Source organism: Etheostoma spectabile, unplaced genomic scaffold (genome assembly GCF_008692095.1).
Source record: "Etheostoma spectabile isolate EspeVRDwgs_2016 unplaced genomic scaffold, UIUC_Espe_1.0 scaffold00001283, whole genome shotgun sequence".
In the NCBI taxonomy this organism is placed as follows: Eukaryota; Metazoa; Chordata; class Actinopteri; order Perciformes; family Percidae; genus Etheostoma; species Etheostoma spectabile.
The window spans coordinates 21216-37463 of NW_022602721.1; the positions used below are offsets into that span (position 1 = coordinate 21216).

Below are 16248 nucleotides of genomic sequence, written 5' to 3' on the forward strand. Positions count from 1 at the left end.
GACAAAACATAAAGCTTGACATTATTGATTTCATACTACTTATTTCAACATTAAATCTTATGAAAAGTTACAGTTTAGATGATGTATGTAAACTCAGATGAAGCTTGCAGACGTGTAGCGTATCTACAACGTTGTTTTTGATGGCATCTTTATCGCCGCAGGCGGGGTTCGAACCGCCAACCTCAAAACTTCCAAAAAAAGCCCAAAAAAAAAAAAAAGCAGCAAATTGCTTAATTGCTCCTCCCGCAGAAAACAGAGATTTCGCTCCACCCTTACCTCAATCTTCTCTTAGAGATTTCATCCGATAGACCTCAAATTCGTTTCACGATGCAAGGTTATGAAAAGCTCGAGTTTTCGTTCAACGGTTCGGGCGTGGCGCAATTTTGAGCATTTCTCGGTGAACAAAGAAGCTGTTGTAACTTGAGTGTACGATGTCCAATTTGGCCGGAATTTCTCAGAATTGACGAGAGTCCAGGCTTGAGGACGCCTATGAGCAAAAATGTACCTTTGGCTATAGCGGCCCCGGTGGCAGCAGGAAGTCAGCCTTATCAGACAAACATCGTCCCATTTGCGTGAAACTTATGACGTGTGGTCTACGTGTGATACTGGGCCGCCCGCTATACTCTAACCATGCACCTTTATGACTTTCACTGTTTAAGATGGACTATTGCGTGAGGTATCATTGAACTCGGCAGAGGGTTCCTTTCCTTTGGTCACGGTCATTGCAAGCAGAAGCGCCCGCCAGTAAACGCGCGGTGTGCACGGAGGAGCGAGGACCCGTCCTACTTCACCCTGGAGCTCTGTAGAATGGCCCAGACTTCCCAGCGCAGAGAGTTCCCGCCCGGCAGTGCAGGTCAGTCTTCAGCGCAGGGTTTCCTGTCTTTACCAGCTCGGGGGGACGGGGGGGGACACACGCCCGCAGATCAAAATGTGGTAACGCTTCACGAATTTGCGTGTCATCCTTTCGCAGGGGCCATGCTAATCTTCTCTGTATCGTTCCAATTTTGTCATATGTGCTGCCTGAGCAAGCACATTGAATCCCAGGTGCTGCCCACACTTTACACCCCTGGATGTCAGACTGACACTTTCACAGCGGTGCTGGCTGGAGGGCCACATTCTTTAGAAGTAAGTGATCTCAAATCTCACAACAGCAAAGGGCGAGGTCTCTCCCCCCCAAGACATAAATGGATGCTGTGCTTAAACTGCCAGCTAATTCTGTGTCCATGTTTAATTTTCAAAACAGGACAATCCCAAAAAAGGCCCCGACAGTGGCCAGGGGGTGGGGTGCCCCATTTGCCCTTCAGGTCAGAGGCCGGACTTGGGCCCCAGCTGCCGTCGGTCTCTGATAGCCAGTAGGGGGTGCCACAGCAGAAGAAGACAAACATTTCTCTCGTTTGAAGTGGCTCATTTAACTGGAATAGTTATATTAGCAGTCTGTCAGTAAGCATAGCTAAGGCTTCCAAATTGGAGGGAAACTTAAATTATTTTGCCATTTCTTCTAAGGCCCTTTGTTGCTCACAGACTTGAGCACGCGCCCATGCGCACAGGGCCAACCACACCCCACAGGATCCCCCCACCAGACTCAGCATACACATAATACTACTTCCCTCTATCAAAATTTGCAATTTTCACTTGGTGACCTCGTTCCTGAAACCTTTATCCGACAATGCGCGCGCACAAAAATGGCTCGCTAGCACCCCATACAAAACGTGACAAAAAATTGAGCCCCTGCAGTACGTTTACCGTGGTACGTTTAACGCAGACCGACAAAATGTGGTACCCACGAGTAGCACGCCAAGACTTACAAAGAAGCTCATTGGAGCCATGCCCTTGACAAAAGAGGGTGTCCGCCGATTTGAATTGAGAGTTCAAAATTTGTGCGATTTTGGCCGCTTCTACATGTCGTACTTTAGGAAACTCCTAGGGATGTCTTCCGTGCGACTTCTTTCAATTTGGTCCGTGCCATCTTAAGACCTTATAGATGAAAAGTTATTTAAAGAGCTGTAATGGCGCAAAAGTCAATTGCGCAAGTTGTAGAGCGCCGACATCCGGTAGGGGGCCACTGAAAAAAGGAAGTGGGTGTAACTTGAGTGTACACTGAGCAATTGGCTCGAAACTTTTCAGCAATTTCCAACCCTGACATCTACAGGCCGAGATTGATTGAAAGCCCCAGCGCCGCCTCGTGGCAACAGGGTGAAGGCCTACAAGTCTTGGCGCTACCCTTAAACAATCTTCTCTTAGAGATTTCATCCGATAGACCTCAAATTCGTTTCACGATGCAAGGTTATGAAAAGCTCGAGTTTTCGTTCAACGGTTCGGGCGTGGCGCAATTTTGAGCATTTCTCGGTGAACAAAGAAGCTGTTGTAACTTGAGTGTACGATGTCCAATTTGGCCGGAATTTCTCAGCATTGACGAGAGTCCAGGCTTGAGGACGCCTATGAGCAAAAATGTACCTTTGGCTATAGCGGCCCCCGGTGGCAGCAGGAAGTCAGCCTTATCAGACAAACATCGTCCCATTTGCGTGAAACTTATGACGTGTGGTCTACGTGTGATACTGGGCCGCCCGCTATACTCTAACCATGCACCTTTATGACTTTCACTGTTTAAGATGGACTATTGCGTGAGGTATCATTGAACTCGGCAGAGGGTTCCTTTTCCTTTGGTCACGGTCATTGCAAGCAGAAGCGCCCGCCAGTAAACGCGCGGTGTGCACGGAGGAGCGAGGACCCGTCCTACTTCACCCTGGAGCTCTGTAGAATGGCCCAGACTTCCCAGCGCAGAGAGTTCCCGCCCGGCAGTGCAGGTCAGTCTTCAGCGCAGGGTTTCCTGTCTTTACCAGCTCGGGGGGGGGGGGGGGGACGGGGGGGGACACACGCCCGCAGATCAAAATGTGGTAACGCTTCACGAATTTGCGTGTCATCCTTTCGCAGGGGCCATGCTAATCTTCTCTGTATCGTTCCAATTTTGTCATATGTGCTGCCTGAGCAAGCACATTGAATCCCAGGTGCTGCCCACACTTTACACCCCTGGATGTCAGACTGACACTTTCACAGCGGTGCTGGCTGGAGGGCCACATTCTTTAGAAGTAAGTGATCTCAAATCTCACAACAGCAAAGGGCGAGGTCTCTCCCCCCCAAGACATAAATGGATGCTGTGCTTAAACTGCCAGCTAATTCTGTGTCCATGTTTAATTTTCAAAACAGGACAATCCCAAAAAAGGCCCCGACAGTGGCCAGGGGGTGGGGTGCCCCATTTGCCCTTCAGGTCAGAGGCCGGACTTGGGCCCCAGCTGCCGTCGGTCTCTGATAGCCAGTAGGGGGTGCCACAGCAGAAGAAGACAAACATTTCTCTCGTTTGAAGTGGCTCATTTAACTGGAATAGTTATATTAGCAGTCTGTCAGTAAGCATAGCTAAGGCTTCCAAATTGGAGGGAAACTTAAATTATTTTGCCATTTCTTCTAAGGCCCTTTGTTGCTCACAGACTTGAGCACGCGCCCATGCGCACAGGGCCAACCACACCCCACAGGATCCCCCCACCAGACTCAGCATACACATAATACTACTTCCCTCTATCAAAATTTGCAATTTTCACTTGGTGACCTCGTTCCTGAAACCTTTATCCGACAATGCGCGCGCACAAAAATGGCTCGCTAGCACCCCATACAAAACGTGACAAAAAATTGAGCCCCTGCAGTACGTTTACCGTGGTACGTTTAACGCAGACCGACAAAATGTGGTACCCACGAGTAGCACGCCAAGACTTACAAAGAAGCTCATTGGAGCCATGCCCTTGACAAAAGAGGGTGTCCGCCGATTTGAATTGAGAGTTCAAAATTTGTGCGATTTTGGCCGCTTCTACATGTCGTACTTTAGGAAACTCCTAGGGATGTCTTCCGTGCGACTTCTTTCAATTTGGTCCGTGCCATCTTAAGACCTTATAGATGAAAAGTTATTTAAAGAGCTGTAATGGCGCAAAAGTCAATTGCGCAAGTTGTAGAGCGCCGACATCCGGTAGGGGGCCACTGAAAAAAGGAAGTGGGTGTAACTTGAGTGTACACTGAGCAATTGGCTCGAAACTTTTCAGCAATTTCCAACCCTGACATCTACAGGCCGAGATTGATTGAAAGCCCCAGCGCCGCCTCGTGGCAACAGGGTGAAGGCCTACAAGTCTTGGCGCTACCCTTAAACAATCTTCTCTTAGAGATTTCATCCGATAGACCTCAAATTCGTTTCACGATGCAAGGTTATGAAAAGCTCGAGTTTTCGTTCAACGGTTCGGGCGTGGCGCAATTTTGAGCATTTCTCGGTGAACAAAGAAGCTGTTGTAACTTGAGTGTACGATGTCCAATTTGGCCGGAATTTCTCAGCATTGACGAGAGTCCAGGCTTGAGGACGCCTATGAGCAAAAATGTACCTTTGGCTATAGCGGCCCCCGGTGGCAGCAGGAAGTCAGCCTTATCAGACAAACATCGTCCCATTTGCGTGAAACTTATGACGTGTGGTCTACGTGTGATACTGGGCCGCCCGCTATACTCTAACCATGCACCTTTATGACTTTCACTGTTTAAGATGGACTATTGCGTGAGGTATCATTGAACTCGGCAGAGGGTTCCTTTTCCTTTGGTCACGGTCATTGCAAGCAGAAGCGCCCGCCAGTAAACGCGCGGTGTGCACGGAGGAGCGAGGACCCGTCCTACTTCACCCTGGAGCTCTGTAGAATGGCCCAGACTTCCCAGCGCAGAGAGTTCCCGCCCGGCAGTGCAGGTCAGTCTTCAGCGCAGGGTTTCCTGTCTTTACCAGCTCGGGGGGGGGGGGGGGGGACGGGGGGGGACACACGCCCGCAGATCAAAATGTGGTAACGCTTCACGAATTTGCGTGTCATCCTTTCGCAGGGGCCATGCTAATCTTCTCTGTATCGTTCCAATTTTGTCATATGTGCTGCCTGAGCAAGCACATTGAATCCCAGGTGCTGCCCACACTTTACACCCCTGGATGTCAGACTGACACTTTCACAGCGGTGCTGGCTGGAGGGCCACATTCTTTAGAAGTAAGTGATCTCAAATCTCACAACAGCAAAGGGCGAGGTCTCTCCCCCCCAAGACATAAATGGATGCTGTGCTTAAACTGCCAGCTAATTCTGTGTCCATGTTTAATTTTCAAAACAGGACAATCCCAAAAAAGGCCCCGACAGTGGCCAGGGGGTGGGGTGCCCCATTTGCCCTTCAGGTCAGAGGCCGGACTTGGGCCCCAGCTGCCGTCGGTCTCTGATAGCCAGTAGGGGGTGCCACAGCAGAAGAAGACAAACATTTCTCTCGTTTGAAGTGGCTCATTTAACTGGAATAGTTATATTAGCAGTCTGTCAGTAAGCATAGCTAAGGCTTCCAAATTGGAGGGAAACTTAAATTATTTTGCCATTTCTTCTAAGGCCCTTTGTTGCTCACAGACTTGAGCACGCGCCCATGCGCACAGGGCCAACCACACCCCACAGGATCCCCCCACCAGACTCAGCATACACATAATACTACTTCCCTCTATCAAAATTTGCAATTTTCACTTGGTGACCTCGTTCCTGAAACCTTTATCCGACAATGCGCGCGCACAAAAATGGCTCGCTAGCACCCCATACAAAACGTGACAAAAAATTGAGCCCCTGCAGTACGTTTACCGTGGTACGTTTAACGCAGACCGACAAAATGTGGTACCCACGAGTAGCACGCCAAGACTTACAAAGAAGCTCATTGGAGCCATGCCCTTGACAAAAGAGGGTGTCCGCCGATTTGAATTGAGAGTTCAAAATTTGTGCGATTTTGGCCGCTTCTACATGTCGTACTTTAGGAAACTCCTAGGGATGTCTTCCGTGCGACTTCTTTCAATTTGGTCCGTGCCATCTTAAGACCTTATAGATGAAAAGTTATTTAAAGAGCTGTAATGGCGCAAAAGTCAATTGCGCAAGTTGTAGAGCGCCGACATCCGGTAGGGGGCCACTGAAAAAAGGAAGTGGGTGTAACTTGAGTGTACACTGAGCAATTGGCTCGAAACTTTTCAGCAATTTCCAACCCTGACATCTACAGGCCGAGATTGATTGAAAGCCCCAGCGCCGCCTCGTGGCAACAGGGTGAAGGCCTACAAGTCTTGGCGCTACCCTTAAACAATCTTCTCTTAGAGATTTCATCCGATAGACCTCAAATTCGTTTCACGATGCAAGGTTATGAAAAGCTCGAGTTTTCGTTCAACGGTTCGGGCGTGGCGCAATTTTGAGCATTTCTCGGTGAACAAAGAAGCTGTTGTAACTTGAGTGTACGATGTCCAATTTGGCCGGAATTTCTCAGCATTGACGAGAGTCCAGGCTTGAGGACGCCTATGAGCAAAAATGTACCTTTGGCTATAGCGGCCCCCGGTGGCAGCAGGAAGTCAGCCTTATCAGACAAACATCGTCCCATTTGCGTGAAACTTATGACGTGTGGTCTACGTGTGATACTGGGCCGCCCGCTATACTCTAACCATGCACCTTTATGACTTTCACTGTTTAAGATGGACTATTGCGTGAGGTATCATTGAACTCGGCAGAGGGTTCCTTTTCCTTTGGTCACGGTCATTGCAAGCAGAAGCGCCCGCCAGTAAACGCGCGGTGTGCACGGAGGAGCGAGGACCCGTCCTACTTCACCCTGGAGCTCTGTAGAATGGCCCAGACTTCCCAGCGCAGAGAGTTCCCGCCCGGCAGTGCAGGTCAGTCTTCAGCGCAGGGTTTCCTGTCTTTACCAGCTCGGGGGGGGGGGGGGGGGACGGGGGGGGACACACGCCCGCAGATCAAAATGTGGTAACGCTTCACGAATTTGCGTGTCATCCTTTCGCAGGGGCCATGCTAATCTTCTCTGTATCGTTCCAATTTTGTCATATGTGCTGCCTGAGCAAGCACATTGAATCCCAGGTGCTGCCCACACTTTACACCCCTGGATGTCAGACTGACACTTTCACAGCGGTGCTGGCTGGAGGGCCACATTCTTTAGAAGTAAGTGATCTCAAATCTCACAACAGCAAAGGGCGAGGTCTCTCCCCCCCAAGACATAAATGGATGCTGTGCTTAAACTGCCAGCTAATTCTGTGTCCATGTTTAATTTTCAAAACAGGACAATCCCAAAAAAGGCCCCGACAGTGGCCAGGGGGTGGGGTGCCCCATTTGCCCTTCAGGTCAGAGGCCGGACTTGGGCCCCAGCTGCCGTCGGTCTCTGATAGCCAGTAGGGGGTGCCACAGCAGAAGAAGACAAACATTTCTCTCGTTTGAAGTGGCTCATTTAACTGGAATAGTTATATTAGCAGTCTGTCAGTAAGCATAGCTAAGGCTTCCAAATTGGAGGGAAACTTAAATTATTTTGCCATTTCTTCTAAGGCCCTTTGTTGCTCACAGACTTGAGCACGCGCCCATGCGCACAGGGCCAACCACACCCCACAGGATCCCCCCACCAGACTCAGCATACACATAATACTACTTCCCTCTATCAAAATTTGCAATTTTCACTTGGTGACCTCGTTCCTGAAACCTTTATCCGACAATGCGCGCGCACAAAAATGGCTCGCTAGCACCCCATACAAAACGTGACAAAAAATTGAGCCCCTGCAGTACGTTTACCGTGGTACGTTTAACGCAGACCGACAAAATGTGGTACCCACGAGTAGCACGCCAAGACTTACAAAGAAGCTCATTGGAGCCATGCCCTTGACAAAAGAGGGTGTCCGCCGATTTGAATTGAGAGTTCAAAATTTGTGCGATTTTGGCCGCTTCTACATGTCGTACTTTAGGAAACTCCTAGGGATGTCTTCCGTGCGACTTCTTTCAATTTGGTCCGTGCCATCTTAAGACCTTATAGATGAAAAGTTATTTAAAGAGCTGTAATGGCGCAAAAGTCAATTGCGCAAGTTGTAGAGCGCCGACATCCGGTAGGGGGCCACTGAAAAAAGGAAGTGGGTGTAACTTGAGTGTACACTGAGCAATTGGCTCGAAACTTTTCAGCAATTTCCAACCCTGACATCTACAGGCCGAGATTGATTGAAAGCCCCAGCGCCGCCTCGTGGCAACAGGGTGAAGGCCTACAAGTCTTGGCGCTACCCTTAAACAATCTTCTCTTAGAGATTTCATCCGATAGACCTCAAATTCGTTTCACGATGCAAGGTTATGAAAAGCTCGAGTTTTCGTTCAACGGTTCGGGCGTGGCGCAATTTTGAGCATTTCTCGGTGAACAAAGAAGCTGTTGTAACTTGAGTGTACGATGTCCAATTTGGCCGGAATTTCTCAGCATTGACGAGAGTCCAGGCTTGAGGACGCCTATGAGCAAAAATGTACCTTTGGCTATAGCGGCCCCCGGTGGCAGCAGGAAGTCAGCCTTATCAGACAAACATCGTCCCATTTGCGTGAAACTTATGACGTGTGGTCTACGTGTGATACTGGGCCGCCCGCTATACTCTAACCATGCACCTTTATGACTTTCACTGTTTAAGATGGACTATTGCGTGAGGTATCATTGAACTCGGCAGAGGGTTCCTTTTCCTTTGGTCACGGTCATTGCAAGCAGAAGCGCCCGCCAGTAAACGCGCGGTGTGCACGGAGGAGCGAGGACCCGTCCTACTTCACCCTGGAGCTCTGTAGAATGGCCCAGACTTCCCAGCGCAGAGAGTTCCCGCCCGGCAGTGCAGGTCAGTCTTCAGCGCAGGGTTTCCTGTCTTTACCAGCTCGGGGGGGGGGGGGGGGACGGGGGGGGACACACGCCCGCAGATCAAAATGTGGTAACGCTTCACGAATTTGCGTGTCATCCTTTCGCAGGGGCCATGCTAATCTTCTCTGTATCGTTCCAATTTTGTCATATGTGCTGCCTGAGCAAGCACATTGAATCCCAGGTGCTGCCCACACTTTACACCCCTGGATGTCAGACTGACACTTTCACAGCGGTGCTGGCTGGAGGGCCACATTCTTTAGAAGTAAGTGATCTCAAATCTCACAACAGCAAAGGGCGAGGTCTCTCCCCCCCAAGACATAAATGGATGCTGTGCTTAAACTGCCAGCTAATTCTGTGTCCATGTTTAATTTTCAAAACAGGACAATCCCAAAAAAGGCCCCGACAGTGGCCAGGGGGTGGGGTGCCCCATTTGCCCTTCAGGTCAGAGGCCGGACTTGGGCCCCAGCTGCCGTCGGTCTCTGATAGCCAGTAGGGGGTGCCACAGCAGAAGAAGACAAACATTTCTCTCGTTTGAAGTGGCTCATTTAACTGGAATAGTTATATTAGCAGTCTGTCAGTAAGCATAGCTAAGGCTTCCAAATTGGAGGGAAACTTAAATTATTTTGCCATTTCTTCTAAGGCCCTTTGTTGCTCACAGACTTGAGCACGCGCCCATGCGCACAGGGCCAACCACACCCCACAGGATCCCCCCACCAGACTCAGCATACACATAATACTACTTCCCTCTATCAAAATTTGCAATTTTCACTTGGTGACCTCGTTCCTGAAACCTTTATCCGACAATGCGCGCGCACAAAAATGGCTCGCTAGCACCCCATACAAAACGTGACAAAAAATTGAGCCCCTGCAGTACGTTTACCGTGGTACGTTTAACGCAGACCGACAAAATGTGGTACCCACGAGTAGCACGCCAAGACTTACAAAGAAGCTCATTGGAGCCATGCCCTTGACAAAAGAGGGTGTCCGCCGATTTGAATTGAGAGTTCAAAATTTGTGCGATTTTGGCCGCTTCTACATGTCGTACTTTAGGAAACTCCTAGGGATGTCTTCCGTGCGACTTCTTTCAATTTGGTCCGTGCCATCTTAAGACCTTATAGATGAAAAGTTATTTAAAGAGCTGTAATGGCGCAAAAGTCAATTGCGCAAGTTGTAGAGCGCCGACATCCGGTAGGGGGCCACTGAAAAAAGGAAGTGGGTGTAACTTGAGTGTACACTGAGCAATTGGCTCGAAACTTTTCAGCAATTTCCAACCCTGACATCTACAGGCCGAGATTGATTGAAAGCCCCAGCGCCGCCTCGTGGCAACAGGGTGAAGGCCTACAAGTCTTGGCGCTACCCTTAAACAATCTTCTCTTAGAGATTTCATCCGATAGACCTCAAATTCGTTTCACGATGCAAGGTTATGAAAAGCTCGAGTTTTCGTTCAACGGTTCGGGCGTGGCGCAATTTTGAGCATTTCTCGGTGAACAAAGAAGCTGTTGTAACTTGAGTGTACGATGTCCAATTTGGCCGGAATTTCTCAGCATTGACGAGAGTCCAGGCTTGAGGACGCCTATGAGCAAAAATGTACCTTTGGCTATAGCGGCCCCCGGTGGCAGCAGGAAGTCAGCCTTATCAGACAAACATCGTCCCATTTGCGTGAAACTTATGACGTGTGGTCTACGTGTGATACTGGGCCGCCCGCTATACTCTAACCATGCACCTTTATGACTTTCACTGTTTAAGATGGACTATTGCGTGAGGTATCATTGAACTCGGCAGAGGGTTCCTTTTCCTTTGGTCACGGTCATTGCAAGCAGAAGCGCCCGCCAGTAAACGCGCGGTGTGCACGGAGGAGCGAGGACCCGTCCTACTTCACCCTGGAGCTCTGTAGAATGGCCCAGACTTCCCAGCGCAGAGAGTTCCCGCCCGGCAGTGCAGGTCAGTCTTCAGCGCAGGGTTTCCTGTCTTTACCAGCTCGGGGGGGGGGGGGGGGGACGGGGGGGGACACACGCCCGCAGATCAAAATGTGGTAACGCTTCACGAATTTGCGTGTCATCCTTTCGCAGGGGCCATGCTAATCTTCTCTGTATCGTTCCAATTTTGTCATATGTGCTGCCTGAGCAAGCACATTGAATCCCAGGTGCTGCCCACACTTTACACCCCTGGATGTCAGACTGACACTTTCACAGCGGTGCTGGCTGGAGGGCCACATTCTTTAGAAGTAAGTGATCTCAAATCTCACAACAGCAAAGGGCGAGGTCTCTCCCCCCCAAGACATAAATGGATGCTGTGCTTAAACTGCCAGCTAATTCTGTGTCCATGTTTAATTTTCAAAACAGGACAATCCCAAAAAAGGCCCCGACAGTGGCCAGGGGGTGGGGTGCCCCATTTGCCCTTCAGGTCAGAGGCCGGACTTGGGCCCCAGCTGCCGTCGGTCTCTGATAGCCAGTAGGGGGTGCCACAGCAGAAGAAGACAAACATTTCTCTCGTTTGAAGTGGCTCATTTAACTGGAATAGTTATATTAGCAGTCTGTCAGTAAGCATAGCTAAGGCTTCCAAATTGGAGGGAAACTTAAATTATTTTGCCATTTCTTCTAAGGCCCTTTGTTGCTCACAGACTTGAGCACGCGCCCATGCGCACAGGGCCAACCACACCCCACAGGATCCCCCCACCAGACTCAGCATACACATAATACTACTTCCCTCTATCAAAATTTGCAATTTTCACTTGGTGACCTCGTTCCTGAAACCTTTATCCGACAATGCGCGCGCACAAAAATGGCTCGCTAGCACCCCATACAAAACGTGACAAAAAATTGAGCCCCTGCAGTACGTTTACCGTGGTACGTTTAACGCAGACCGACAAAATGTGGTACCCACGAGTAGCACGCCAAGACTTACAAAGAAGCTCATTGGAGCCATGCCCTTGACAAAAGAGGGTGTCCGCCGATTTGAATTGAGAGTTCAAAATTTGTGCGATTTTGGCCGCTTCTACATGTCGTACTTTAGGAAACTCCTAGGGATGTCTTCCGTGCGACTTCTTTCAATTTGGTCCGTGCCATCTTAAGACCTTATAGATGAAAAGTTATTTAAAGAGCTGTAATGGCGCAAAAGTCAATTGCGCAAGTTGTAGAGCGCCGACATCCGGTAGGGGGCCACTGAAAAAAGGAAGTGGGTGTAACTTGAGTGTACACTGAGCAATTGGCTCGAAACTTTTCAGCAATTTCCAACCCTGACATCTACAGGCCGAGATTGATTGAAAGCCCCAGCGCCGCCTCGTGGCAACAGGGTGAAGGCCTACAAGTCTTGGCGCTACCCTTAAACAATCTTCTCTTAGAGATTTCATCCGATAGACCTCAAATTCGTTTCACGATGCAAGGTTATGAAAAGCTCGAGTTTTCGTTCAACGGTTCGGGCGTGGCGCAATTTTGAGCATTTCTCGGTGAACAAAGAAGCTGTTGTAACTTGAGTGTACGATGTCCAATTTGGCCGGAATTTCTCAGCATTGACGAGAGTCCAGGCTTGAGGACGCCTATGAGCAAAAATGTACCTTTGGCTATAGCGGCCCCCGGTGGCAGCAGGAAGTCAGCCTTATCAGACAAACATCGTCCCATTTGCGTGAAACTTATGACGTGTGGTCTACGTGTGATACTGGGCCGCCCGCTATACTCTAACCATGCACCTTTATGACTTTCACTGTTTAAGATGGACTATTGCGTGAGGTATCATTGAACTCGGCAGAGGGTTCCTTTTCCTTTGGTCACGGTCATTGCAAGCAGAAGCGCCCGCCAGTAAACGCGCGGTGTGCACGGAGGAGCGAGGACCCGTCCTACTTCACCCTGGAGCTCTGTAGAATGGCCCAGACTTCCCAGCGCAGAGAGTTCCCGCCCGGCAGTGCAGGTCAGTCTTCAGCGCAGGGTTTCCTGTCTTTACCAGCTCGGGGGGGGGGGGGGGGACGGGGGGGGACACACGCCCGCAGATCAAAATGTGGTAACGCTTCACGAATTTGCGTGTCATCCTTTCGCAGGGGCCATGCTAATCTTCTCTGTATCGTTCCAATTTTGTCATATGTGCTGCCTGAGCAAGCACATTGAATCCCAGGTGCTGCCCACACTTTACACCCCTGGATGTCAGACTGACACTTTCACAGCGGTGCTGGCTGGAGGGCCACATTCTTTAGAAGTAAGTGATCTCAAATCTCACAACAGCAAAGGGCGAGGTCTCTCCCCCCCAAGACATAAATGGATGCTGTGCTTAAACTGCCAGCTAATTCTGTGTCCATGTTTAATTTTCAAAACAGGACAATCCCAAAAAAGGCCCCGACAGTGGCCAGGGGGTGGGGTGCCCCATTTGCCCTTCAGGTCAGAGGCCGGACTTGGGCCCCAGCTGCCGTCGGTCTCTGATAGCCAGTAGGGGGTGCCACAGCAGAAGAAGACAAACATTTCTCTCGTTTGAAGTGGCTCATTTAACTGGAATAGTTATATTAGCAGTCTGTCAGTAAGCATAGCTAAGGCTTCCAAATTGGAGGGAAACTTAAATTATTTTGCCATTTCTTCTAAGGCCCTTTGTTGCTCACAGACTTGAGCACGCGCCCATGCGCACAGGGCCAACCACACCCCACAGGATCCCCCCACCAGACTCAGCATACACATAATACTACTTCCCTCTATCAAAATTTGCAATTTTCACTTGGTGACCTCGTTCCTGAAACCTTTATCCGACAATGCGCGCGCACAAAAATGGCTCGCTAGCACCCCATACAAAACGTGACAAAAAATTGAGCCCCTGCAGTACGTTTACCGTGGTACGTTTAACGCAGACCGACAAAATGTGGTACCCACGAGTAGCACGCCAAGACTTACAAAGAAGCTCATTGGAGCCATGCCCTTGACAAAAGAGGGTGTCCGCCGATTTGAATTGAGAGTTCAAAATTTGTGCGATTTTGGCCGCTTCTACATGTCGTACTTTAGGAAACTCCTAGGGATGTCTTCCGTGCGACTTCTTTCAATTTGGTCCGTGCCATCTTAAGACCTTATAGATGAAAAGTTATTTAAAGAGCTGTAATGGCGCAAAAGTCAATTGCGCAAGTTGTAGAGCGCCGACATCCGGTAGGGGGCCACTGAAAAAAGGAAGTGGGTGTAACTTGAGTGTACACTGAGCAATTGGCTCGAAACTTTTCAGCAATTTCCAACCCTGACATCTACAGGCCGAGATTGATTGAAAGCCCCAGCGCCGCCTCGTGGCAACAGGGTGAAGGCCTACAAGTCTTGGCGCTACCCTTAAACAATCTTCTCTTAGAGATTTCATCCGATAGACCTCAAATTCGTTTCACGATGCAAGGTTATGAAAAGCTCGAGTTTTCGTTCAACGGTTCGGGCGTGGCGCAATTTTGAGCATTTCTCGGTGAACAAAGAAGCTGTTGTAACTTGAGTGTACGATGTCCAATTTGGCCGGAATTTCTCAGCATTGACGAGAGTCCAGGCTTGAGGACGCCTATGAGCAAAAATGTACCTTTGGCTATAGCGGCCCCCGGTGGCAGCAGGAAGTCAGCCTTATCAGACAAACATCGTCCCATTTGCGTGAAACTTATGACGTGTGGTCTACGTGTGATACTGGGCCGCCCGCTATACTCTAACCATGCACCTTTATGACTTTCACTGTTTAAGATGGACTATTGCGTGAGGTATCATTGAACTCGGCAGAGGGTTCCTTTTCCTTTGGTCACGGTCATTGCAAGCAGAAGCGCCCGCCAGTAAACGCGCGGTGTGCACGGAGGAGCGAGGACCCGTCCTACTTCACCCTGGAGCTCTGTAGAATGGCCCAGACTTCCCAGCGCAGAGAGTTCCCGCCCGGCAGTGCAGGTCAGTCTTCAGCGCAGGGTTTCCTGTCTTTACCAGCTCGGGGGGGGGGGGGGGGGACGGGGGGGGACACACGCCCGCAGATCAAAATGTGGTAACGCTTCACGAATTTGCGTGTCATCCTTTCGCAGGGGCCATGCTAATCTTCTCTGTATCGTTCCAATTTTGTCATATGTGCTGCCTGAGCAAGCACATTGAATCCCAGGTGCTGCCCACACTTTACACCCCTGGATGTCAGACTGACACTTTCACAGCGGTGCTGGCTGGAGGGCCACATTCTTTAGAAGTAAGTGATCTCAAATCTCACAACAGCAAAGGGCGAGGTCTCTCCCCCCCAAGACATAAATGGATGCTGTGCTTAAACTGCCAGCTAATTCTGTGTCCATGTTTAATTTTCAAAACAGGACAATCCCAAAAAAGGCCCCGACAGTGGCCAGGGGGTGGGGTGCCCCATTTGCCCTTCAGGTCAGAGGCCGGACTTGGGCCCCAGCTGCCGTCGGTCTCTGATAGCCAGTAGGGGGTGCCACAGCAGAAGAAGACAAACATTTCTCTCGTTTGAAGTGGCTCATTTAACTGGAATAGTTATATTAGCAGTCTGTCAGTAAGCATAGCTAAGGCTTCCAAATTGGAGGGAAACTTAAATTATTTTGCCATTTCTTCTAAGGCCCTTTGTTGCTCACAGACTTGAGCACGCGCCCATGCGCACAGGGCCAACCACACCCCACAGGATCCCCCCACCAGACTCAGCATACACATAATACTACTTCCCTCTATCAAAATTTGCAATTTTCACTTGGTGACCTCGTTCCTGAAACCTTTATCCGACAATGCGCGCGCACAAAAATGGCTCGCTAGCACCCCATACAAAACGTGACAAAAAATTGAGCCCCTGCAGTACGTTTACCGTGGTACGTTTAACGCAGACCGACAAAATGTGGTACCCACGAGTAGCACGCCAAGACTTACAAAGAAGCTCATTGGAGCCATGCCCTTGACAAAAGAGGGTGTCCGCCGATTTGAATTGAGAGTTCAAAATTTGTGCGATTTTGGCCGCTTCTACATGTCGTACTTTAGGAAACTCCTAGGGATGTCTTCCGTGCGACTTCTTTCAATTTGGTCCGTGCCATCTTAAGACCTTATAGATGAAAAGTTATTTAAAGAGCTGTAATGGCGCAAAAGTCAATTGCGCAAGTTGTAGAGCGCCGACATCCGGTAGGGGGCCACTGAAAAAAGGAAGTGGGTGTAACTTGAGTGTACACTGAGCAATTGGCTCGAAACTTTTCAGCAATTTCCAACCCTGACATCTACAGGCCGAGATTGATTGAAAGCCCCAGCGCCGCCTCGTGGCAACAGGGTGAAGGCCTACAAGTCTTGGCGCTACCCTTAAACAATCTTCTCTTAGAGATTTCATCCGATAGACCTCAAATTCGTTTCACGATGCAAGGTTATGAAAAGCTCGAGTTTTCGTTCAACGGTTCGGGCGTGGCGCAATTTTGAGCATTTCTCGGTGAACAAAGAAGCTGTTGTAACTTGAGTGTACGATGTCCAATTTGGCCGGAATTTCTCAGCATTGACGAGAGTCCAGGCTTGAGGACGCCTATGAGCAAAAATGTACCTTTGGCTATAGCGGCCCCCGGTGGCAGCAGGAAGTCAGCCTTATCAGACAAACATCGTCCCA

At 49.7% G+C, this 16248-nt stretch overlaps 8 non-coding genes across 8 annotated transcripts; all 8 read right to left on the reverse strand.

Annotated features, from left to right (window-relative positions):
- Window positions 1-925: 925 nt before the first annotated feature.
- LOC116674908 (U6 spliceosomal RNA) lies at window positions 926-1032 on the reverse strand. Its single transcript, XR_004328238.1, has one exon. It is a non-coding gene; the product is annotated as a U6 spliceosomal RNA (small nuclear RNA).
- A 1854-nt stretch (window positions 1033-2886) lies between these two features.
- LOC116674909 (U6 spliceosomal RNA) lies at window positions 2887-2993 on the reverse strand. The gene has a single exon (XR_004328239.1). It is a non-coding gene; the product is annotated as a U6 spliceosomal RNA (small nuclear RNA).
- A 1855-nt stretch (window positions 2994-4848) lies between these two features.
- On the reverse strand, window positions 4849-4955 carry LOC116674910 (U6 spliceosomal RNA). The gene has a single exon (XR_004328240.1). It is a non-coding gene; the product is annotated as a U6 spliceosomal RNA (small nuclear RNA).
- A 1855-nt stretch (window positions 4956-6810) lies between these two features.
- LOC116674911 (U6 spliceosomal RNA) lies at window positions 6811-6917 on the reverse strand. Its single transcript, XR_004328241.1, has one exon. It is a non-coding gene; the product is annotated as a U6 spliceosomal RNA (small nuclear RNA).
- Window positions 6918-8771: 1854 nt separating this feature from the next.
- LOC116674912 (U6 spliceosomal RNA) lies at window positions 8772-8878 on the reverse strand. The gene has a single exon (XR_004328242.1). It is a non-coding gene; the product is annotated as a U6 spliceosomal RNA (small nuclear RNA).
- Window positions 8879-10733: 1855 nt separating this feature from the next.
- LOC116674913 (U6 spliceosomal RNA) lies at window positions 10734-10840 on the reverse strand. The gene has a single exon (XR_004328243.1). It is a non-coding gene; the product is annotated as a U6 spliceosomal RNA (small nuclear RNA).
- Window positions 10841-12694: 1854 nt separating this feature from the next.
- Window positions 12695-12801, reverse strand: LOC116674914 (U6 spliceosomal RNA). The gene has a single exon (XR_004328244.1). It is a non-coding gene; the product is annotated as a U6 spliceosomal RNA (small nuclear RNA).
- A 1855-nt stretch (window positions 12802-14656) lies between these two features.
- On the reverse strand, window positions 14657-14763 carry LOC116674916 (U6 spliceosomal RNA). Its single transcript, XR_004328245.1, has one exon. It is a non-coding gene; the product is annotated as a U6 spliceosomal RNA (small nuclear RNA).
- Window positions 14764-16248: the final 1485 nt, after the last annotated feature.